This window comes from Aphis gossypii, chromosome 3, assembly GCF_020184175.1.
Source record: "Aphis gossypii isolate Hap1 chromosome 3, ASM2018417v2, whole genome shotgun sequence".
Classification (NCBI taxonomy): Eukaryota; Metazoa; Arthropoda; class Insecta; order Hemiptera; family Aphididae; genus Aphis; species Aphis gossypii.
This window is the reverse complement of record NC_065532.1, coordinates 32424730-32450424: the sequence shown is the minus strand read 5'-3', so window position 1 is coordinate 32450424 and position 25695 is coordinate 32424730. Positions and strand designations below refer to the sequence as shown.

At 27.3% G+C, this 25695-nt stretch overlaps 1 long non-coding RNA gene across 1 annotated transcript; it reads right to left on the bottom strand.

The window, feature by feature from the left end:
- Nucleotides 1-2076: 2076 nt before the first annotated feature.
- On the bottom strand, nt 2077-21931 carry LOC126550798 (uncharacterized). Its single transcript, XR_007604818.1, has 3 exons — nt 21689-21931; nt 7990-8118; nt 2077-2394 (listed from the first exon to the last, which is right to left on the bottom strand). It is a non-coding gene; the product is annotated as an uncharacterized LOC126550798 (long non-coding RNA).
- Nucleotides 21932-25695: the final 3764 nt, after the last annotated feature.

The following is a 25695-nucleotide window of genomic DNA, read 5'->3' as shown; positions in this document are numbered from 1 at the left end:
TCTAGGATGGTTTTCAGATAATAATGTTTTCGTATGAATTCCAATCTTGTTCGATCTGATAAACACAACAACCAAAAGTGATATTTCATTTAAATCGACGATCACAGGGTAGGGTGTGTCTGAAATTCATTGTTGTCGAAAACCAATAAATTTACAATCTAAAAAATCTAAAAACTAACATAAAAATAAAAAGATATGTACGTCATCCACATACTGTTATAGATACATAATAATATATTGTACACAATTCATTAGGTATAGGTACTGAAACAACCATTTCAACATGATTCCCATAGAAATAATAAATAATAATTTATATTACGTAAAAATGTTTGCTTCGTACTTTAGTAGACATTTTCGAGTGTCCTCAAAAATCGGCCAAAACGTATTGTATAAAAACAACTCGTATAGATATTTATTAATGTTTAGATGGAGACATGATTTGCTATTAATCCGATAAACTGTTCTTATAACTCTTATTTTTGATTAGGCTGATCAATAAATAATATAATATAACATTAAATATTATATAACCATTATTATTGTAATAATTCAATCAATATAAATTCACTACGAATTCTTCTACGATAAAATCTCATCGACTCACCGTCCAAATAACTTATAACTGTACATTAGCATTACTCATCGTAGGTACTACATCTCGCTTATGTCTGTAAATAGTCTAGACAGTAATACTTGTGGTAAAATGTAAATTTTAATAAGTCCAACTGACAGCAGTTGTCCACAAAAAAAGGCAACACTCGCCATTTAATACTAAAATAAATATATAATTGCACGTATGGCCGTATGGGCCATAATTTAAAAAAGCATTATGTTGACAGATCCCGGATGTATTCGGTATAGGTTATATAATTACATATCCTTTATAGGTTTTATTCGTTTTAATGAAAAATATAATAAAAAAGCATTTGTCTAACCAATCACAACAAAAATCACGAAACGAAACAATTATTAAATTGCAAAGAGACATTGATGACCACATAATGTAGAAGTGGAAAAAGTTACTATATTATTTATATCATGATGGTAAAAAAATAATTTGAATCAAATAACAAAATAAACACTTAATTAAAACTTATAAACGCCAGTGTTACCATCACCAAAATAACATCAAAAAATAAAGAAAAAAAATAAATTGAAATTACACAACATATGACAATTAAAATCAAACCAACTATAATATCACAATTTAATTGGTATATAAGTACTGTCTGACTGATGAAATTTTCAGTATATGAAAAAATAAAACATTATACATATATATATATTAATACAACTAAGTATTAATTTCTTAGGGAACGGCGTTCAAGTCCTTGCAAAAATCAAATATTTGAAATGAATAACAAAAAATAACAATCTAACATATTATAAGTATAACTATGTAACATACAATATTATTGTATATTATACAACAATGTGTGGGTTTCGAAAATCTATATTATAAACACTGTAATATAATAATAACTACTTGTCAACAACAATTTGTATTACTATTATTATTTTATTAATAAAATAATAATATAATCATCACATAGCTCGGTGAAAGTGGTATAGTCGCCTATACTATATACACGTTATAGAATATTTGTGTGTGAATGGCAAGCAGTGGCGTTCATCAAACGTATAAAATAATATATTATTTTAATATCTTACATATTACAGATGTATTAACTATAGACAAAGCAGTAATGTAGCTATCTAAGACCTCTTAGTGACTAATAGAGTCTATAGTCAAACTCTTTTTGATAAAAATATGTATAATCGTATAAAGAATATATTTGTTTTCTTATGAGATCGACTTGCATAATATTATGTCGGTATGCTTATTGAACACTAAAACGTTAAAAATAAAAATGCTAATTTATCTCGGTACCTATAGTATATTCAAGACTTATATAATCTTATAATTAATCAAAACTTAGTGTTTAGTATACCAATTATGGCTAATATATGTTTTCTTAATTTTAAAATAATATAGTATGATGATGTTAACCTATAGTTAAACATTGCATGTCATCATTGGTAACAGACTTAAAAGCGCATAAATTACTCGATGTTTATATTTAGCTAATAATATTATAATGGTTTTATAAACAAAAAAAATTCACACACATTTTTAGAAATTACTAGAAATTATCGACTTACAGTAAATCGTACACGATCGGATGTTTGTTCACTCATGCCGTAAACTTTTGCCAGATGTGCGTAATTGTGATGTAAATGACCGGTGATGCTTGAATAAAACGAAGGTATAGTTAATAACAGCTGTATGATACCCTATGTATAGTATGGACGCGTAAATATCAAAATCCAGGACCACATTTCCTTGTTTATGTAAATTATTTTGTATATACTTTCGCTCGTTGACCTTCACTGCAACAATAATAATAATAATAATAATATAGTAAATAGATATCATTACAGAATTCGATAAAAAAAAAATAAAATAATAATAATAATGTCAACTTAACGATCAATCATCCGACCGGCCGGGTGCAAGCTAATAAACGACTATCGGAGATTGCCGAAAATATAAGCTTTCTACAGAGTTATGAGTTACGCGACGCCGTCATTTTGCAGTAAAAATGATAATATATTAACGTCGGCCAAAAAAGTTTACACTACCATATTATATATGTATACTATAATATCGATGTGTATTTTAATATAAAAATCCTTTGTAAAGCAAAAAAAAATTGTATTCACAGTCATTGTACAATTTTTATTTAATTCTTATTCAATTTATACTTATCTGTCTTCAATGTGTATATTATTCTGTGTATATAATTTTAAATTAAATTAAAATGTAATATTAATAAATTGTATACTATAAAATATGATGTGTTTGTTGTATTTGTGCAGAAAAAAATGTTCACAGTTTTATTATTACTTAATAATAAAATCAATGTTATATGTAATAAAGTAAATTATTATTCCATTTTTTTTTTTTTTTGTTTACTCGTTGACTGCCATAAATTGACCGATAGAATATAAAATATAAAATGTTGAAAAAAACTTTCTGTTAAGTGGTATTATAAATGTGTAACATTATAACATTTAATACATTACTATAGGTACAACAAAGGTATAATAATATACACATTATATGTGTATCTAATATTATATTTTATTGTATTATAGGTATTATATAGGTCACTCCTATATTCAGTTTTATAATTGTATAGTTTTAATTAATATTTAAATTTGGTAATTTATTTTTCCATTAAAATATTTTATTATTAGGCATGCATTGCGATAATGAGTTGGATTTTCTTGTCTGTGCGTTAATGCAAAAATAAACATTAAACTGCTACATGTTTTCTAATAAAAATAAAAACTGTTCCACAAATAATACCGAGAGAAGAATGAAAAAATAACAATTATGAAATAAACTGAACAACTCAACAACATTTTGTATATGTTTGTTGCAATAAAATATTAATATCTTTTTTTAGTTTTTTTTTTTATATATAAATTAAGGTTTTTTCATTTTTAATTATAATATACAATATATACATTTATTTATATATTTTTTTTTTTGTGCATTAAGAATAATTGTTTTGTCGTTGATTAATTTTTGCATATAATCTTGAGAAAAAAATTACTTATAGCACACTTACATTTGTAAAATATACCTAAGTAAGTTATGCGATGTTATTTTGATATTTATTATTGTTTAATAAATTTCCTAAATATAATGATAAACAAATCTTAAAAAAAGTTTTTAATTTATATTACATAGAACTAAAAAATAAATATTTTCTTCATATTATTCAATTTTCCGAGTACTGTTAATATGGAAGTTGGAAAAAAAAAGCTTTGATTCAATATATAATATCCTTATAGGCCATATTATAGCCATGGTTCTACTCGAAAAATATAATAAAAAGTAACGAATACATAATAAACACGTAGAATATTGTAATAAATGCAAGATTTTTCGCATCTTTGACTTGCTTTTACACGAAATATTATAATAATGAGAAACTTCAACTGATTTTGCATAAGACGTACTCTAAACGTTCGATCTTATCTTCACGCTCGCAGGGACGAGCAATTTGAGTACATTATAATAATATAATACGCTGAGCAGTATAGTTTAAAAGTGTGCAGTTTCTTGAAACTAATAAGAGAATGATACCGCACGTAATACATTAAACTACACATCGTTTTCTGGTGTACTCCACGAAATATAAGAAAATTAAATCGGCATATAAGTAAATTGTAATTATTATTATTGTTATTATTTATCAAAGAACTGTCGTATTTCGTGGATATCAAGTCGATTTTAATTGGACTACGGGCGCCTGAGTATTAAAAACTGGAGATATTGAAACAGAAATTGAGAAACTTTATATAACATTAGAACCATCAGGTAAAAGTAGCATAATTTCTCTAAAATCAATAGACTATAGAAATATAAAATAATATATTATAAACGCTCGCGGCACGCATTATGCGATGATCATCGTATAATACATAATATTATTCATTATTACATGATTTAATGGTTTACATTAAGAAAAAAAATGAAAAGTAGTCGGAGACAGAACGCTCGAATGTCTACGGATATTTTTAAAAAAAAATACACCGACAAGGAATATTCTAAGACCAGATAAAACGGTTATCATACTTATTGTACAAGGTATCGTTCGCGTTTAAGCATCAATGGACGCTATGTCGCTGTGTATAGATATTTTTATAATAAATTGAACGAAATATTGATTTTGCGACATGTATATACGAGGTCCAAGTTTATTATCAACAGTATATACTGCAGTATAATATAGTCACTAGTGAATTTACATTACGGATATTACCTACCTGTTACGTGACGGTGAAAAGAGTTTTAGAATTCACTACAGGTAGACAATTTTCAAAACACAATATTTGGGTCTTAATGCATTTGCATATTTGTTAGGAATATGTATATTTAAAATCTTCTAGATAAATGCAAATGTGTTATGTATGACGGTAAAAATGAACGGAAGGGTTCTATTGTCAAACGTTTTATTGTATATTTTATCATATATTTTGTGTTTTTTTTTTTTTTATATCAAATATTTTTTGTTACCTTTTAGGACATTTTTTTTGTTATTTTTATTTGAATCGTGAAGACACAATTTATAAATATTCTTATTATTTTATAATAGGTACATATTATGATCGATTATATCTAACGAATTATCAAGTATATTATAATTATAAATAATAGATATATGACGAAGGCATACGTGGTAAAGGGGTTTTATCGATTCCGTCGAATATTTATTTATGTTGATTCTGGCGACTGTTTTTTAAACAATAACTGATGTATCATATTATAAAGTATTTTTTTTAATTAACAGTATTGGTGGATATGGTTTACCATATTTTTTTTTCTAATAAAAACAATTCAAATATTCTCGTCCATAACGAAAAATATAGCACAATTATACATATATTATGGAAAAAAAAGGTAATCAAATACAATATAAAATTTGTTCAAATAGTAAAATAATGTAATTAAAAAACCTAGTGATTGGTTTTTTACAAAATATTTTTACAATTAAAATTGTTAGGTTAATCGTAGCGTTAAGTTGATTTATTTTTTAAAATAGTGGTTTGATGCCAGTTTTACATAAATTAATCTAATATTTTTTTTATTTAAATAACAGTTCGGTGGATTCGACAGTCGGTGGAATTTATAAGTAAACAAATTCTGTGGAATCGATAGATTTCTTATAGGTAAAAGGGTAATTTCAGCTCAATTGGCATAAGCCTATGGTAAATGGTAATGGTTAGATCAGCACTTCGAAATTACATGTTACATTTAATTTATAAATATCCAAAATTAGTGAATGATAGTGTCATATTATAATTTTTAGTAGTATAATAAACAAGAGTATTACCAATAATAAATAGACAATGGATTCGTCAGTAAAATTTGTTAAGTATTTCTAAATTTGGAGAATTCTCGTGAAAAAAAATATAATATAAATTTATTGTGAATTAATTTGTATGAAATAAATTTTTTTTGTGTTTTTTTTGCAGTTTTAGTATTTTTTAATACATAATGTTTTGAGCCCTGAATTATAACTATACATAGGTATTGCAAATACGCTAAACAATAATTAATTAAAATTGTTATGAATTCCAGTGTTGATTTTTTGATGCAAAAATATAATATGCATAAAATATTATTTAATGTAATATTATCTTGTCACGTGTATAGTGTAAGTACAACTATAGGACAGTCGGAAATCGAATATCATATAATACACACACTAACATACACTAACATACTACACTTATATAGTATTATATAATATATACGACACGATATACAAGTATAGATTCTGTAGATGTATATTATGCTACAAACGTATAGATATTATTTCTTTTGAGATAAAAAATAATATAATAATAAAATTGTATATTATTACAGTTTTCGAACGGAAGAAACGCAGAAAGTGCATTTGGTTGAACAATACTATTTTTATTACACAGCAATAACATTGGTTGTTGTACAATTAATATCATAATTACTGAGTTTTTCGTGTAACACAGCACTTAGTTGACAATTTAATTTAAGTATCATTTAATCATAGATCTACATATAAATGTGACACGACTTAGAGAACTTATCCCGCCTCTTCATACAATTTAAATTAGGTATTGAATTTACAGTACCAATTATATATTTGAATTATATTTTAGAATTCAGTATTTAATATTATTACAGTTACATTACAAGTGTATTCCATTTCGTAAATTTAATATTACACCGTTGTCTACGATATATTGATATATTACAATATATTGTTTTATGTTCTATAAAGCAACGTTATACAGAGTGATGTTAACAAAAGTGTGCGTACAGTTTTGGTTAAGTCAAGTACAGATTAGGTTTAGCTGTTGGTTTTAGGAGGAATCAAAAAAAAAAAAAAGAAGGAATCATTATACTTTATAATACTTGATCCTAAAACTTGTTGATCTCAAACACTGAATGAATACGACCTCATATTTACGTCTAAAAATGACGTGTTTAACGCTTGCCTACTCGTTTAATATATTATATTTTAAGCGAATTCAATAAATTATATTTATTTTTTCTTACACGATCATTGTAATGTTATAATATTATATATTATCAGCGACCAGACGCAATGCCAATAGTTTTACGTCTGCGCTGCATCAAATAAATACGAATCACCAAATGAAAAGACTTAATCATTAAATCATATCAAATACCGAATTCGGTATTTATAATGATTTTTCTATGACGACGACAACGGTCAAATCGGATCACCGTGGCGACGCGTGTCGTACGGTATTACTATCTTTCTATTTCGCACTCGATGACAAACATAATTTAATGATACATTATTATTATTGTTGTTGTTGTTGTGATTATATATCGTAATGCAATGGTATAATTGCACTTGTAATATAGTAACGCACACTATTGTATTCGACGCACCTCCAGTGGTGTGGCCTATAGTCAATGGTCTAGTAAATAATAATATAATAATAACTAATAAGAAAAATAGATACTATAATATAATATCTCTCACTATTTGTTGCGGCATATGCAAGCCCCTCAAAAATATTACAAGCCCTCTCAAACAAACGTGACTAAAAAAATATTCGACTTACAAGTTATGATTGGTTTCTTAAAGGTTTATTTTTCAATAAACTTTATTATAAATACATATTATTATATTATCATTGTTTATATATTATAATGACGCACACGTACGTTTTAATCGTAGAGTTAGTTTTATGTTAAAATTGATTTCCCCAGTGTCGTGACTTATAAAGAGATTTGAGGGTTGCTACCGTACCAAGACACTATAAGTGACACGAACAATATTTTTGTTTTAAAATATAGGGTTTTAAGTGCATTTCGATAATTCAAAACACAGTTAAATTTAATCTTAATTTTATTAACCTATAGAGCAATAAGACGTTTAAATAATAAATTACCAATTCCATTTTCATCTGTACGGGGTATTTGTGATTACTTGCCGAAAATTCAAATGAAATGTTTATGCGTATTTTGCAAATAGCAAAAATGGTATATATTTGTAAATCGTGAGTTTTGTGACAGTTTCTCTGGAAATAATACAATAATAATATAGTTATTATAAATAATTACAATAATTGTTTACTTGAATATTCATATTTAACATTTTTTGTTTTGTATTATAATAATGAAATTAAAAATATATTAATGAAAGTAATTTTGATATTAAATATATATTATACAAAATATTACGGAACGTTATCATCATCTATACTAATTTATTTTATACATTTTTTGACTAGAAATAATTATTATATTGTGTGTATTATAATTTATAAGTCACGATTCTTTTAAGTTTGATGGTTTTTTTCTATACAAATTACAAACATATAAGCGATAAACATATCTTGAAATATTAAATCGATTTAATGTAAATATAATTAATAAAAATCAATGATTATTTGAATCTTAAATATCACTATACGAATTCATTGGACGACTAAATTCCATTGGGGATTAGTATCCAATCGTTATATTGAACAACGTTATTTTAAACATTTGATCGATACAAGGCTTACAACAACTATAAGTTCAACATTTATTGTGGCTATTGAAAAATCGTCATAAGATTTGATGGGAAAAAAATAACAGAGAGCATGCTTGTAAATTTCAAATAAAATAATGGAAGAGGATGATGTACGGCAATAGTTATTTAAGTACATTTTCGATGATCCGATATCGGAACGTGCTCTGGTTTCAGATAAACAGTTTAATGTTATCGGCGTAGATTTGACCGCAGAACAATATAATCTGTGATTTATAAAAAAAAAAAGTTCGGAATACGATAGTAAAAGTAAATTTCGATTATAATATTTTCATATTGCATTGTATATTATATAGATAGACGTCTGAAACGAGCAAAGAAATAACGACGTGCTCGGATCGCGGTCAAAAGCAAGCGAATAAAATAAAATAATATTTTATCTCGGTTTCTCGACAATACTACAATAATAATATATAAAACCATATTATTTTCGTTTTACTCGCCGTAATAATAGGCCATATTATATTATTTCGCATTCGTAAATAGAACAGTAATAATTATTTTGTACGGTGTAATTGTAGGAGAGTACAAGACGTATAATATTGTGGAATAGTATATTATCGTTTTGACGAACGATTTAGAGTTATAAAGCCTCTGCAAGTAAGTACTTCTGCCCCAAGAAGTACCAATATACCCATGTCTAATACATACATATTCCACCCCAATCTGCTGTAGCTCGTTCTGTCTCACCCTTTCTCTAAACAATTTGTTAATCCTGTTTGAGATGGGTTTGTGAATAGTGATTAGCCAAATACTTCTGAGTTGATCGAACTGTACAGAACTATAGAGAGCACCTATACTACCGTATAGTGCATTATAATACCTATACAGTTAAGTTTCTTAATACATTTATAACAGGAACGGCGCGTGTAAAATCCCAACAACTGTGGTGAATAAAATCTTCAACGTTTTCAACGGTGCTATTACACATCGAGGTCGCACCGTCGATATATTAATGGCGGCATACCGAATGAAATGAAGAAACGTTCGTTTGAACTTGATAGTTAGATAAACTATTTGATTAAGTAAAATAGTTTGAGCAAAGTCCGATGAATTTCCTCTATAACGGAGACGGTTAAATACAAAATACAGCACTTACCTATATGTTTAATAAACGTTATTTATACATGCATAATACATTACTGCGCTGGCAGTTACAGTGTAATCTGAAATTTGTGTAAAAGCAATTTAATAATAATAATAATATATAATATACAATAATGTACCCAATAATTTACATATTATGATATAGATCATAACCAGCTGCTTTCTCAGTAATACATAATAAATGAAAATTAATATAAAATATATAATTATAATATATACTGATGAACATTGTTTGTTTCATTAATATTTTTAGTCATAACGATGGCGTTTTTAATATCGAATTCGTAACTAGAAATTTAAATAAACGTTATTTTATTTGCACATAGGTATCCAGATTCTGAGAACTAATCATTTAATAACTTTGCCGTCAAATATAATAACTAAACCGATGATAATAATTGTAGTTGATTTTCTGGTGCCATAAATTTAAATATATATATATATCAAAAAAATTGAAAATTAAGAGTTAGATCGACTAATATTGATCACATTTCTCGGTATTTTAATTATTATATACTATTATAATATATGATTGATAAATACGTTTTAAATGAATAGTATATAACTGGATATTATGAATAAACGGTAAAATTCCAAGTTGTTTAAAGTGGAAAATAATGTAACAAGAATTAATAGTTATAATTATAATTATCATACAAATTTATTAAAGTGATCGCTAAATGGAAGTGTTATTATTTGTGATTCAGAGAAATTTTATGTGATGTACCTATAATATAACGAATTAATTCTTGGACTACTATTAGTAAAATACTAAAAATAGAAATTGCAATATTATATACTCTACAAAAAAAAAACTACGTTCAAAACAATAAAAAAATACAAAGCTTGTATATATAAATTATGATTTCCCATTAAAATAATATTGAAAACAACAATATTTATTAAAAATGCAAAAAGGATCATAATAATAAATAATAACAAATCATCGTTTTTAATGCTATATACTCAAAATAATACAGCTGCAGACATCGTGAACAAATTTCTTATTGGTTTTTTTTTTATAGGAATTGCAATACTATTTTTATTTTTCAACCTTTGATTTGCGTTTGACTTTTTATACTAGTAGATGCTTTGTATATACTGCTGATGTATACGTATCTACAAAATCACGAATTTGAGTATAAAATTAAAACAAAATAAAACAGATAGATGCAAAGTATATTATTACCAATAAAATAATAAATGTTTTTAAATAACTTAAGTTAGTAAAAATTGAAAAAATGACACAACTATGATGGATTTATTTTAAATTTTTGCACCTACTTAGGTATATTATTTATAACTTAAAATTCTGCAAACCTTAATAGTTAAATTAATATTTTACGTGTTACTCCATTACAAATTGAAAAAAAAAAATTAATATAATTTTTCTACTAACTTTAAAACTGAATAAATTTACTTCGGTTTCAAAATAAATACAAACTATACCATATTTTTATTTCAGACAAGAATATTAATTAATAATCTACATAAAATATAAAAAATAAACTTACATAATTGATATATTGAAATGTTTATTTTAACTTTTTCCAATACGCAATGTTTAAAAATGTTTTTTTGTATTTATTTATTCAATATTTTATTTGAAAAGTTCTATGATGGTAAACTGACAAAGCTTTTTTTTTGTTTTTAGAATAATTACAATTGGTAAACTTAATTTTTTTACTCGTATATCTACCTTTCATCAATATAAACATCAAGTTTTTTTTTCTATACAAGAATTTAAAAAAAAAATCAACTCAATAGAAATACATTGTTAAAATGTATCATATATATTTTATATGAATAATAGAAGAGAACAGTGAATAAAATATAATGCAATTGACTTTTTATTTTTCGTTACTTTAAAGAAATAATAAAATTAAGTTCAATAAAAATTTGTTTAACTTTATTAGTACTGCGTATCATGTTCATTTGATTACAAATTTGAAGTTCTAAAAAAATTACGACACACTTTTCTTACCTTCCTATATTTAATTATAAATTGTTTTTTTTTATAATCTGACAACATGTACGATTTTGAGTTTTATATTTTGTAAATATGATTTTAATATTTAACTGTCAATAGTGTTTGACGATGAACAAACATTTTATGTAAAGTTTTGATTGTTATCTTTCAATACATGAGCTTTCAACAATAAAATACAAATAATAAATATTGGTACATAGTAAAATTATGTACAATATTATAAAAATATATAGGTCCATAAATACACTTCTATTATTTACAAAGATATATTTGAAATATTTTTATTCATATTTACTAGCTACTGTCGAAATGTGTTCTGGTCGAAATGGTAATTTAATAATTTTTTATATTTTAAATTTTGATTGGAACGAATGGACGCCACAAACGCATGTGTTGTCTCTATTGTCTTACAAACGTACAACATAGTAAAATCGGTATCAAGCAGCTAAGAACCACTAGAGCTTTAGTTTAAGACGTTTAAGCTAAACAATCAAATTTTCACACTGTAAAAAAGAAAACATTATCCGTGTATCATTGTTTTTAATTTTTTGATATCACTAATACGAAAAAAGTTCTTATTATTTCAAAATCCATTATTTTTGTATTTTTCAAATTTGAATAACTTTTTTTGGACTTCTGATGCTAAGAAAATAAAAACAATGTTTCACAGTAAAAAAATCTCATCTTTTTAATGTAAAAATTTAGTTGCTCAACTTGGACTACAGGCTGAGTGGTCCTTGCTCGCGTGATATGGTATTTACTTATTTTACTTATGTTATACGTTTGTAAGACGGAAACAATACACACGGGTGTGGCATCCTCTTAATGTGTTAATTATACAATAATGTGCTGTTTTAAAATCTTGCATTACTTTTTAGAATAGTAACAAAACAGATATGCTTCCTTTGTATAACGACTGTAACCGCGTTTTACTTAATAAATAAATAAAATAATTAATAGGATTATATATGTTTGGTACTATATAGTACGTTTTTAAAACATAACGTTTTTACAACAGAATGGAATATGAATAACAAATTTATTATTTAAAAAAAAATATATGATACTATGGTAAAATAGCAATTAAGTATGTAACCTTTTACAACTTCATTTCTAGAATTTAAAGTAATGTTTTTTTTTATATTTTAAAATGAATGCATATTCAACAGTCGTTTATAAGTGCATATAAAATCCCTGGAATAAATAGACACATATGACATTATTATAATGTAAAATACACATTGAAACATATAAAAAAAAAAACGTTTCCCATTTGTATTCGAATTTGATATATATTATGAATGTATACGTAAATATTATATAAAAATAAACATTGACACGACCCGATGACGTTTAGTTTTGACGTTTTGTAAAGATTCGGCTGACCACTGACCAACTCTTTCAAAATGTGTAAGTGTATTAAATTATTATTTATCAAGTCGCCATTTTTCAATCACATTATTAACTCTCGAGTATAGGTGAATATACCACATACATATCGTAGAAAATAATGTACTGGCGTAATTGTTTGCACATTGTAGAGTTAATGCGTTTTCGTCATTGACGTTAACAAAAAAAATGAACATGAAAAATGGACAGAAAAAACCTAGTCATTAAAATACAGTAGGTACCATGGTTGTTGCGGAAACGAAAACTTCGAAAAAAACTTTACAATGCTTCGGTCGACTTGCTGCTACCTGCTGCTGTCCGTATTATAATAGTATTATGTTATACTCGCATAGACGAAAAATTTGATAAAAAAAAAACAAACATTTTTTTCCATAAAAAAAACAGCGCATTGCGGTCGGTACGTCATTATACGTTATATAATAATAAGTAGTTTGATAGATAATAAGTATATAATATTTGTTGTAGACGGGCTCGCAAATGTTATTATAATAATATTATAATTGAGACGTGGGCGGAGGATTTGCGGTGGTCTGCGACGACCTTGCCCTTGGCGACATTCTATAGCGAGTCTAGGTCCTAGGTCCTAGGATGTACAATAACTAATAACGTAATAATGATTTCAGTGATATTGTTATAAATTATAATGTAATACATAACTCGACCACGTGGTTTTTGAAATTATGACTTGTCGCGACTTACGAGACGATCAAAACAATGAAATAATTTAATGATGACACGCGTCGTCGACGAGCGGCCACGACCAATAGGCGCGACGATGACGATCGGTAAATTTATTTTTTGTGAAGACGAGCAAATAATTCGGCTAGAATCGCACCGTCGCGCGTCGTCGTCGTCGTCGTCTGTGGTCTGTCTCTGTAGTACATAATGCGTTATGGGTACCACACTGTCACCTACGAACAACGTTTTATAATATATAATAATATATTGTAACTATTACTGACACAATAATATAAAACGGTAATAAAACATTAAAACGCGCACAACATATTATCGTCGAAAAACGCCACGTCATTCACCTCACATAACGGCCGCGCACTGATAATAATATTATTATGATACAATCTCATAATATGCGTACCGCGACATATTCGTCCCGGATGTGTGCATACAATATAGTATTATAACTTATACTCGTTCAGAGGTCGGACCGGATCGAAGCTAGACGCGATTGAACACCGTTTTATGCCAGATTAGACCGAAAAACCTGTGCATAATAGAAGAGTGTAAAAGCGTGTAATTGTTTAATTTTGTATAGTTTATGTGCAAAAAACAGTATTACCATATTGATTATGTAAATCTATATAGAATATTGAATATCATCATCTACAACCAATGATGGTAACACCGACCTATCTAACCTTATTAGTTACATGGGCGACCGGTGGAAACTGCATGAGACATTAGCAATGAAGATTTCGCAACATCAGTTAAAATGTATAGTCTTGTCCATAAATCTCTAAAGACTTAAAAAGAATTCAAATCTAAAAAAAAAATTGGGTGTACTACCGGTATCCTATGATCCAAATCCTATAACAACATCATCTTAATGTCTCAAAGCTAAAAACATGTTACTCAATTATATGTTGATTTTTTAATTGGAAGATTAAAATTAACAAAATTAATTTAACTTTTTATCGTAATACATTTTTTATTACACTTTCGGGCATGCTCAATAAAATACATTAATGACGTATCTTTAGCCAACAGTAAACAGTTTCAAAAAAAAAAAAATCAGGCGTTATCATTGCACCCCATTTATCGACCTTTAATACCTTTCCAGCAGTGTTAGTCAGATAAATTAAAAATATGTTATGTGCCTATAATGTTTTGTGCTAATCCGGATAAACATTTATTTAAAAACGTCAATTAAGAATTTAATGTATTTAAAATGCAAAACACTAATTGATATTATTTTTAAAAGACAATAATCCATTAATAAACAAATAATCAATTTTAAAAATAAAATTGTATCCTTTATGTATATCTTTAAACTATTTCATTTAATAAACAAGATCTTTAAAATATTTTGACAAAATATAATAGCGATAATTATTCATTAATAATTGTATGTTTTTTTCATTATTTTAATCACATTAACAAAAAAAAATATCTTTGTTTTACTAATTATACTCTAACAATAAAGTAAATAATGTCGCCGTATCCATAATTTTTGGCTTAATTAATTTCCCTAATCTCATATAATTATTATTTTATACGTCTTCATAATATTTTAAATAGTGCAATTTAACGCTTACCTGCTTTACAATAGAAAGCAATTAGAACATAAAAAGCGAAAAATGCATTTAAATGACTTTGGGACGTAATCAACGATCTCCGAAAATAACTTGGAACGTACCTAGATAGAAAATTCACATGGCTAAGTCACATCAAAACAAAAAGAAAAGCGTTAAATATTATATTAAAGACTGCATTAACTAATTTAACATTAAGATATTACACCCGCGTCCAGCACGAGTTGTATCCGTATATAATATACAACATACCAAATTTTCTTTCAGTATAGAACCGATTTTGTATTTTTAACTTTAATATTAGAACAAATTGAATTATTATCAAATTTAAAGCTAAGAAAATTATCTGTTTTCTGTCATCAGTTTGCTTACGATATTTTAATTTTTAAGCAAGTTATGAGCATTTTTATATTTTAGTATTATATTATCACTCGTTATTATTTTATTACATTACTAATATGTATTATTCATCAAAAAAGGTTCTCATTGAAGTAAACTATTACCTATATTTAAAATAAATAACGAAACAAATTTATCAGATAAACTGTCTGTAGACTGTCAAGGACAAGAACATAATAAATATTTTTTTGAAAAGTAAAGGAACAGAATTGTTATATTTGTTTAATTACAGTATACAGAAATGTGATATAGTCGATAAGTTTATACATATTGTTACCTCCGCTTGAATGGAAAAAAAAGCCAATAGTAAACTCTGAACCTATATGCCGTCTTTAAACAAACACGATTTATCACGCGGATATGTATCACACGGCGTATTCAAATTCTTATCAGTGACTTCTAGCAATGTGTTATTACTACAGTTTTTAAAACATAATGTAATATTATTTTATCCGTCATGCGGTTTTGAAGTAAAATAAAAAAAAAAAGGTTCCATAAAACGACCGAGTCCGGTAATGACCCATTATATATTATATATAGAGCACAGGGTAAAATAAAAAAAAAACTGTCAAATAACAACTTATTTCTATCAAATAGCTAAATAAACTTAAAACTTTTATTGAAAAAACATTATATATTGAATAGATAATCCTAACCTTTATTGACGATGCGTAAATTCCATCTTCCGAGCAAACTACATATTATCTGGGTCTATAATACTTGATAAACGTCTAGCTCGGGGTCCTCACCTAAAAAACAAGCGTAAAGCACTCGATTCGAGACTTCACCTTCTTAGACCATTACTCCGCTCTAAGCTTCCCCTTTAATACCAAACAATCAATCTACTTTGCTCTCCTATAAAACCCGTGCAATGCTATAGTAGGTATTCAACTTTGGGGTTCAACCGAACCGTCCAACACCAACACAATACAGGCATTTCGATCTATAGCCTACGCTTTATATCAACAGCTCCCCGGTACATCACTATAATGACTCACTACACATAAAGACATTTGCGTTTCAACTTTAAATAAACTCGGTACACGCGCTCACCTACAAAAAACACATAAGACTTTCAGTACTCAGAAGTAAATCCTATTATCACTCATCTTTCATCCAAACAAATTCCGGGTAAACCACCCCAAGCGCCTTAAAAAGAACTAGTGAGGACTTACTCTCTTCCTAAATAAAAACATTTTCCACCGAGTGTCGAGTGGGCGACTTCCCGCCCTTCTCGTCATTTGAATATTATCTTATTTACTTGTTATATAACATGTAAGTATAAGATTGTGAATTTATAAAAAAAGAATAAGGTAATAACCTAATTTATATTTAGCGATTATGTTATATAATGTTACACCTTGTATATAAAGGCGGTACAACAAAATTAAATATAAGAATTGTTTCGTTCTTGGAATAAATAATATTATATTGTTTATTTTTTTAAACCTTGAGGATTTATATTATTATAGAATCTCGTTCTCTTCGTAATAATTAACTATTAGATTACACGGGAAATGTCAACTCCATATTAAATTAAGTACGAGTTTTATTACTGAATTTATATGCTCACTCGATTTGCCCGCAAGGGTACGTTTAATTAAGTATATTTTCCTAAAACATGTATAGATATATTGTTACAGGTAAACGTACAAACTACAAATGTATACCTACCTATGTATATGTATATTATGTCGGCAGAAAACATCAGAATAATTTTTAAGTAGAATTAATTCAACCGAAAACCTCCGTGTGCCGAGTACGAAAATTGTACACGACAAATTGCACGACGGTTTGTTTTTATATAAAACGTATAAATATATATTTTTTCCAACGATGGCAATAACACATGCCAAGTTACTGTGACAATTATAAACGAACCTCTTTCGAATAATAAACATTGTTATTTTCTCGCGTGAAAGCGTATAATATATCCGTTTCTGTATATACATAATAATGATTTGACCCTGCTCGAGACTGTAGTACGGCGTGGAATCAGGTTATGATGGGCAAGTTATTTTTTTTTTGAACTTAACGAGTTTAAGTTGAAATAGTTTTAATGAAAAATTATCTTTCCTAAGTTTATAGTTGCTCGTTGATATATTGATACAAGAGCAACCTTACAAAGTTAAAAGATTTCGAAGGAAAACATTATAATGGTTTTATATTTTTTTTCGCATCATAACTTACTACTATGGTTTCCTCAAAATTCGTTAAAATAAAAATACGTAATGTTAAAAACTTAAATGGATTTTTGTTTATCGTGAAGGAAACTCATAACCTACTGAGCTATTGAAAATATTTTTTATTAACACTATAAATATTAAATAAAATAGACAATTAATACAATATAATATGTTAACCTAGTTCATTTTAACTCCTATAAAATAACTATAGTTGTAATAACTCACGAGTCACGATGATTTTGTTTTAAAAAGCAACTCATTAAATTGGAAAATAATATTACATACACATCGTACAGTGAATATTAAATGTAACTAATAAAGATAACATGTGTTAAACAAATTCTTGCAACAAAACTTTTATGACGGTAAGTAATATTACTTAATGTAAAAACTTGTCGTCAATACTTGCTGCAGCTGTGTTCGGTTCAATATGTATTAACTGAACTAAAAATAATTAGAATAAACGCGATTGTTAAAGAACAAATACACACTTAGAATTATAGAAGGAACAAATAACATGTATGTTTATTGATTTATTGTAAGTACTGCGATGGTATAGTTTATATTTAATATTATATTTTTATAATTTTATATATGTTAAAATAATGTAACCTAAAAAAAAACCTAACCTTACGTATCGGAGCCAGTCACTACAGATGTCTTCAAAATATTAATGTCAGAGTTCAATTATTGTGGTAAACATAAATCGTATGCTTTTATAACATATATCAGCTGCTATTGTGGTTTATGATATTTTGTATTTACTCATCGGAACATCTTGATGGCAATTTGATACTCACAGTGAATATATGATATATATATCATTATGTTTATCATTATGAACGTCTATATTATATCTGTTATATATTTTGATAAGATAATAATGATGATCATAATCATATCATATTATTCATTATTATACATACTTGAGTGAGATAAAATTACGCATATTATATAAAAAAAAGAAAAAATAATTTTATAATTTTATAATAATATAATATTATAATCTAAAGTTATTTTAACTGAAAAAAAAATTGTTTTACTTATTTTATTTATTAAGATATATGACATTTTCTTTGACGAAAGGATTAATATAATTACCTATACCATAGAAGGATATATGATAATTGGTAATTATTATTATTACAATTATTATTATTACATATTAAACGTTATATTATTACCCGCTGATAAACTAGCACGTTTCCACTGAGTAAAGCTATTATCGATAATATACATTACGAGTCGTATAATAATATATAAAAACGGCAGATGAATAGACATCGCTTTCGCTTTAACTGGTTTTGTCATAATTGAAATTATTACTGTATACCTTGCCTACCTACAAACACATCTAAAATCGCCTTTCTACTCGAGTAAAAACAGAATTGTGACTTTATTATATACGAATTTGTTTTCGAAATTACTATACGTTACAATAATATTATATACGTCATCGCATAATACGTATCAAAATTTCATGTCCCAGCTATTTTCTCATACTAATATGCAAAACAGAAAAGAAAAAATCAAAACTTAATAAAACAGAAAAATCTTTAATGCTCGACAAGTTTTATTTGAAACCCTTTATACACGATGATTAATGGATGGTAAACTTTTGAAAATCGACTTACTACGGAATACCGTTATGCAATTTCTACGACTTAATATCCAAGGTTATTAATATTAAATTAATATTATTTAATATTCAAGCATAGAAATTCTTCAACGCATAGTTCTTCAACTATGTTGGATATAAATAGAATAAAAAAAAGTCATCGACTTGGTAATAATTAATAAGTAATGATTATACTACGGATCATTTGGTTTAGTTTATTTGGATCTCTCGCGGGAGTCATAATACATAGTGGTTTCTTATAATATTCATACGTTCGATAATTTTATAAATTACGCCAACTCATATTATGTAAGCTTTAATTCACCTAAAAATCGATAAAATTAAAATTCACATTATCTGCTAATTACACTAGAATTGCGTTTATTTCAAGTATTGTTTATAATAATTTAATGTTATTATATAATGTGGCTGAATTAATACGAAAGATTAGACATTCTTCGCACGTCTGTGTGGCTGTGACCGTTGTTTTGGGTGGTCCATAGAATCGTGTATGACGTTATTGTAAATTTTAAAACAGATTGTAATCGTATTCAAATTAAAATTCTGATCAAAACTTAGTTTACTCTAAGTATATACAATTAAGAGAAACGCGTTCATCCTCGTGTAACGATTCGAAAAGAAAAAGAAGATATGTTAATCTGTAAGACAGTATTATAGGTTGAGAGCGTATAAAATTTAAAAATCTTAAGAATCTTATGAGTAATAAAATAATAATATAATGTAACTGTTTTCATATTTTCATTAATTATTATTATTTACTTTTATAGTCAAAACTTGAGTTAAGTAACCTATGTCTTATTTAGATAATTTCTCATCTTCGTTTATTTCTCATAAGCTTTAATAAATACCAAGAAAAAATCATGTGCGCTTAAAATTAGAAATTCGATTCAAACAATTAATGTTATTATTATGTGTCCTGTTATTCGTAAATCTATGACAATGTACATTTATTGTAGACTCGAAGCTATTTTTTGAACGGGATGAGACGGAATTGTTTTTAAATAAAATGACTATTATTATATGTTAACACACTTTTATAGCGAAGTTCAGACAATCACAATAAAATATTGTATCCCCTAAAGCGGCTAAAACCTAACACACTAAAACAGAAGCCCATCCACACCGGTGTGTAATGAATCTCCGTTTTTGTGTAAACAATTATAATCGAGTTTAGAATTTCGCGTCCTCATATTGCGTTTGGCTAAAGGTTAACAATAAAAATAAATATAATAATAACTCTGTTAAAAAACGTTTCCGGCCATTTCGCGCAATCAAATTTAATAACGTACACCCTAAAGACATCACGTTTTCTTTTTCGCACATTAAATTATAGTTTATTGAAAGCATAATATTACACCACGAGGGTATATTAACAGGTGACTAGAGTGTATTCGTTTTATCTTGCATGATAAATAATAATTTATAATAATATACTGCGCTGGATGTACGCCATACACGTGTTATTTTAATTCGCTTAACTATAAACTGACAAACTGACCTGTACGGTGGTTATTATTATTGTGTAAAATAGATGTGGACGTAAATTAGTGACCAATTCTGAACTATAAGTTAATTATTATTATATGTATTAACAATAATATTGCGATGTTGTAAGTATTGAAAATTGAAAGTACTGTAATCACATTTTATGTTACTACAATCGCATAATAGATTTTCTTACTATAAACACAATAACTACGATTTTTGTCCGAAATTTCAAAAATGTTTTACTGTTATCATTTGATTGTATGTATGTTATTATGGTATTTTGTTTTTGTTTTGCAATACACAATACAAATATGAAATATTAATATTATAGAATAAGTTTTATACCTAATTAAACTAAGAAAGCTGCGACTTTTTAGCTTTCGTTTGAGTCAAGAAACTAAATTATTTTTAAGTTACAAACGTTAGCTTAACTTAAGTAAAAATATATTATCATAAATTGATATGTTGCATTGGTATATGTTATAAAATATTTATTTACCATAAATTATTTTTTTTATCAGAAACGTTGTATTTATTTAATAGCTTATAAATGGAGTACTTACTGCTTACTAAAGCGGTGTATTATTTATTAAACTTAAGGTAACTCATCGCAAATTTGGAAATACGCTAGGCGTGGCACTTGGAAGAGGTGATGCTTCGATATTTTTTATAACTTTCTTAAGCATAATGAAGACTTACGAATAGCATACAGACCACTTACAACAAATAAACACATTGTGATGAAATTTAAACAATTATTATGGTAAGTTTTGATTTGCAAATAATGTGTACCAACCGTTATCGTGCATCGTAGTACAGAGTGAAGCGAAACGAATGCCTAACAAGCTGCAATGGTCTTGATGTATGATCTTGTTTAGATTTTTTTCCGAACACATTTACAATCTAAACTAGATCTATTTGAGTAAAAACTGCAGTTATTACGTTACGGAACTGTATACAATACACTGTTAATAATCATGTAATTAATTTAATTATGTAACATACATTTTACTATTTACTATAATATATATAATATTATTATGAATTATAAAACTACACGTTTAGCTTTAATAAATTAAACGCCAATATATGAGTCAATTTTAAACCATAGATAAACCATCTAACCAAGATGGTAGATATATACCATCTGGACAACTAGCCATTGATAGATAATTGTGAATAAAGACCAAGAAATATGTTTAAGTTAGTAAGTAGAGGCAAGATAGACTAATTGTACATTGATTTGATTTGATTTTTTAATAATTTCTTGCTCTTTATTGTTTATCAGAAACGATAGTCATTATGAAAATTTAAGTAATTTAACTCTCATTAAATTTCAATTTTTTCATGTAAAACCAGATTCTTTGAAATTAATATAATATTATATTGCATACATTATACAATTATACACACAATATATGATTAACAATGAATTATGTAATGCAATAAAGTTTACAAGTGAGACGAAAAATATATTAAATTAAGTATTTTTCACTGTATTTTTTTAATATAATAATTAATATTACGTATTATAGTTCCTATGTGTATAATTAATTATATAAATCCACGAGAATTATAAAATATATCATGATAATACATATATATTATGTCCCTTTAATTAACGAAAAAATGTATGACTTTAAAATTAAATTATTTGAATAATAGAATTAGTTATAGTTTTAATCATATTATTATTTAAAAGTAAATATTTATCATTTAGAAATTAGTAGTATAACTCAAAATTATAATTTTATTATATCAAAGTTATAATGGAAATGAATATAATTAAATTCTCTCTCTCTCTTTCAAAAATTAATAAAATCGATATTTTAAGGTCAATAAATCACTAAATTCATGAAAACACGATTTGTCATATTACATACCTAGTAAATTATAATAATATATGTAATGATTTAGGTAAAAATATTTTTCAATTAAACGTGTTCTTTACATTTGTACTACTAAACTTACATAAAAGTATTTATTATTTGTTCTTATTGTCACCTACAATTATATTATGTGCGTAGTTAATTTATAAAAGTAGGTAGATATAGTAGATATAAACTTAATGCCATTAATATCTTATTTTACTCTGTCTTGACATTTTAAATAGTTACTTTATAATATATTTTTTTAATATTATAACGCGTGTGTAATAATTACGAATAAGATAATCATCAGTCATTAATAACAGTGCGAAAATATTTCAATATCCAATGTACCTCGATTTCCTATTTTTAAACTTTGACCACCTGCAGGTAATTTATGTCACCTACTTGCCTTCCATTTTATTTTCAAAATAATATCGAATGCGGTCGGTGGCATGTAGCGAAAAGTTATTAAATTCTGAACTAAAAAAAAACAAAACAAAATAATAATAATAATATCCACGATAACTATAGAATTATTGTTATTATTATTACTACTATACGTTTTACGCGAAATATTTATATGATTGGAAGAACCGATGAACGATCGGTTTACGGTATATACGATGATATAAATATTAATTAAAAAAAAAAAAAAAAACCGTACTGCAAGCAAGCTACCGTAAAATAAAATATTTGCCTACATCAAATATACGATATTAAATAAACACGTTTCAAACTCTATCTCGTGTTTATCGAATTCGTTTTCGATAATAAAGTATAATTCACAAAACAAAAAAAAAACTCATTCGTTTCCCCCGGGGGACGAGAATATTATAGATTATATATTTGCACTTGCAATTAAATATTATTATTGTCGATTTTCGCGGGTGCTGCTGCACAGTCGTCGCTGTCTCGCATATATATTATATAAACTATAGTTTTAAAATGCGATTTTTAAAAACCGTAGTCATATTATATCGCCGTACGCCTAACGCGGTGATATTATTGCCTATATACATGTTGTAAATATGCGTGTTTGGCGGTTTCGAGTCGAAAAACACAATGACTAAACAAATATCAGGCCGATCACGTCTGCAGACATGTAATAATTATATGCGCGCGTATTTAATATTACCTTTTATGTTTTTGGACGCAATTAAAAGTAACTGACCCAAAAAACGATAATTTCCATTGCACGTTTGAACAATAATATAGTCGCGCGCACGCGCCCGCCCGATGTCGCGGCCGATGTACACCGCTCCAGCTGGCTACCAGCTAAAACAACTTGCGTATAATATGTACGTGATTCAAACAAACAGTGCGTACCGTCGTAATTATAATAATTGTTGTGTAACAAAGTCCGTTTCCTGGGCAAAAAAAAAAATCGAAAAAATAATAAAAAAAAAAAAAAACAGCGTACGTTCACGGATCGTACCTATATACCGTACACGTGTATGCGCGGCCGGTAGTGGAAATTCATAAATCTAATTATTAAATATATTATACTCTCGCGTCCGTTATGTCAGGACGTAGAATAATAATATAATATATTATTTATAGGTCACGCGGGATTTCAGTGCGAAGTGTGTACAACCGTACGGGGTGTGGTTCAAGGCGATCTGCAGCGATTATGCAGCCTCTGTTGTTTTACCATTCGAATGTGTATTACAATAACAATAATGTCTCTTGTCTCTTGTCATGTAATTTACGAATTCGTGCGCGCAACGTGTACGACGGACGGCGGTGGACACCGCAGGTTACCTACGCGCGTGGTGGGTCGTAGGTATACCCAATACCAAGTATACGATACACACGTATATACATGCATAACGATATTATATACGCGTTTTCCTGCGCGTGACACGACCACCGTAACCGTAATATCGGTAACCCGGGTCGACTGGAATACGAATACGTTGACGGTACTATATATAATATAATATTATATATACCGTCCAAGAAGTGTGTATATCATCTTACAAAACGTTAGTATAATAATTATTATTGTGTCGAAAAAAAAAAACAACGAAATAGTTTTTAATATGATCGCAAAAAAGGGTGCGACGATGTTTTGAAAAGTGAAGGTATAAAATAATTGTTGTATGTAAGTCGTTGTGTTCTGTACCTTAGTAGTACCATAGTTATGGCAATGAATATATTTTATAGTCGTCGTGTGTGCAGTTTCGACTTCGGATCGCCTATGTTTTCTAACCTTCTGAGATTTCGCTGTACAACGACCACGGCGGAACGTAAATCAATAATTAATCGGTTTATTATTGCAGTAAACTTGCATCGATAGGAATAGTCAACAGTACATGCATATGGTTTTAGATCACCACGTTTTCAACACGCGCCCCGCCTCCGCCACCGACCCTGCTCGGCATTAGGCAATCTGTGAACTGTGGTATGATGATAAATCATAGCGATAACATCGTTACATTGTAGGTATTCAGCCATTGCCGTGGGATTGTGATTATTGCAATAGCGATTTATTATAATATATGCAAATAATAATCTATCTATAGTTCTTGAGATATTTCGGTTTACCTTGCTATTATTATAGTTCCAATAATAATTATGAAATTAGCCCGTGCTAATAAATGCAACGGGTTAACCACGCCTTATTGATAATCATATATGCTGAAAATATTGGGCGTTTGCGGGAAATGGGTAATTTTATTGCGTTTTTTAATGGTCAA